The following is a 2,432-nucleotide window of genomic DNA, read 5'->3' as shown; positions in this document are numbered from 1 at the left end:
GTTAGCCTGACGGCCGTCTGCCCCCCCAACGCCGGTGCAGGGCCTGGCCCCGCCCCCGTACAGCTTCTGGCCCCGCCCCCAGCCTCGTACAGCGCCTGGCCCCGCCCTCGTACAGCGCCTGGCCCCGCCCCCAGCCTCGCACAGCACTTGGCCCCGCCCCCGTACAGCGCCTGGCCCCGCCCCCAGCACCTGCAGGGTGGGGAGGTTGCGTTAGAAATATGGGCGGGTCTAGAGCCCATCCACAGGAAGGAGATTGGCTCAGGTAGATTGCTGAGAGGCGAGGTATTTCAGTGCTGTATCATAGCATCAGCCCTATAAAGAAAACTGCCCCTGGTTTGTCGGGTCAGACTGCCTGTGTAACACAGCCAGGTAGGTCCCAGTGCCCTATTTTTAGTTTGACTGGTGGGACACTGGGCCAGAAAGGATTAAGCAACTAGCAGGCTAAATGGTAATTAGTGACATTCCTTATCAATAGCTAACAAAGCACGTTAGAGTAGAGCTTTGAAATTCAAACTTATTTGTGTGTTTTACCTATATCTTGTCAGACGTAAACCATGCAACCAGATTAGCTTGTGGATGCTAATTCACTTTGATGTCTTAATTACATTATATTATGCTTGTGAATGGTTCAGTTAACCTTAAGGTCAAAGATGTAAGATATTGCAGGAAATAATATTACTTAAATTGTCTTCCATTTAAATTGTCTGTGCAATAATGGAATGCCTTGATAGTTTGAATGGATAATAGCCTTATGTCCATGAATACTATTCGTTTACCTGTGTATACATAGGCAATAGGGAATTTTACTTCAGAGCAACTATGTGTATTGCCTATTCTTCATTCAAGGAAGGCCTGTTGTGTTATCATGCTGTTAAGAGTACTATAGTAGCCTGCCAGAGATCTATACAAGAACTCTAGGACCTGATCCTGTTATCTCACATCTGCTTAAGCTTGGGTAGGGGAAGTTGAGTAGCAAGACTGAGGTCTCCAGCTCCAGTCTACCTCACCCTGATATTGGACATTAACTCCCTATTTTGGACTATCACCTGATCAATTAATTCTGGAAAGAATTTTTGCAGCTCACCATCTCTACTATGAAACTGAGAACTCTATGAATATCTGTATGTATAATGATCTTTTAACCACAATACTCTTTTATTTTTTTGAATAAATCTTAGTTTAGTTAATAAGAATTGGCTGTTAGTGTGTATTAGGTTAAAATCTGAAATATTCATTGACCAGGTGGATGTACATTTGATCTCTTGAGATTTTCAGTAATCCTCATCATATTTGACTTGGCTGCCTGGGTGGGAGCCCAAGGTTGGGTTGATTTAAGGGAGCTGTAGTTTTGGCTTCTGGGTAACCAGGACGGTATTGTAGAAGCTGTTTTGTCGCTGGGTTGGTAAATCTAATTATTAGAATAACCACCAGTTTTGGGGATCATCTGCCTCATTCTTTGCAGTTTGCCCTGATTGAGCAATCTCAGTGTGAGGCCCCCAGTGACACTCCCCTTCAAAATTCTGTGTACCAAGATGGTTGATAATGGGTTTGAGAGGTATTGTGATAGGGTGGCGAAATAGTGGTGGGGTAAAGATGGGGAGTTTGGAAGCATGAAGATTGGGAAGAAGAAGAGAGAGGGCTGTGAGGCTCTGAAGAACAGGCCGATAAGGAGTTTGGAGAGGTTGAGGGGATGGAAGTAATGCTGAGGTGATAGGGTGGTGATGGCATAGTCAAGTTTAGTGAGTATGTGACTTAATAGGAGCAAGGGGTGGTTTGGATTATGGTGGATGAATAGGAGGTTTTGGTTTAGGGGACGATGGCAGTGAAAGAAAGCATAAGGTGTGATGGGTGAATGGATGGGGTAGGGTGGGGGATAAGGGTGAGGGGATGGTGGATGCATAGGTGGATGGGTGAGGGAGGTTTGTCGGGAAAGGGTGAGAAGAAAGGTATGCAGTGTGGAATGGAGAATGGAGACATGATGTGAGGGGTTGTCATGAAGGGATGTGAGAGGCCTGGATGGTGGGGTGCAGGGATTTGGATTGGTGGATGGATGGGGAACATGGGGATGGATGAGGTGGTGGCAATGCGTGAGGATGCGTTGGGGGTGGCAGCGGTGAGGGGTATGTGGGTGGGGGTGAGGCAGTGGGAGGTACATGGGTGGTGGGATTATGAAGGGGTGGAGGCAACATATGGTGGGATGAGAGGTTGGGGACATAAGGGATATATAGGGGGGCTATGAAGGGGTAGGGGGAGGGTACATGGGTGGGGTGGGGGGTACACGGGCAGGGAGCCCACAGGTGGGGGTACATGGGTGGGGTGAGAAGGTGGGGGACGTAAGAGGATACATGGGGGCTATGAGGGTGTACACGGGTGGGTGAGGCTACATAGGTGATGGGGGGGGGGGAGGGCATGGGCAGGGAGCCCCCAGGTGG

Source organism: Malaclemys terrapin, chromosome 14 (genome assembly GCF_027887155.1).
Source record: "Malaclemys terrapin pileata isolate rMalTer1 chromosome 14, rMalTer1.hap1, whole genome shotgun sequence".
Taxonomy (NCBI): Eukaryota; Metazoa; Chordata; order Testudines; family Emydidae; genus Malaclemys; species Malaclemys terrapin.
Note: the sequence above shows the minus strand (reverse complement) of the source record.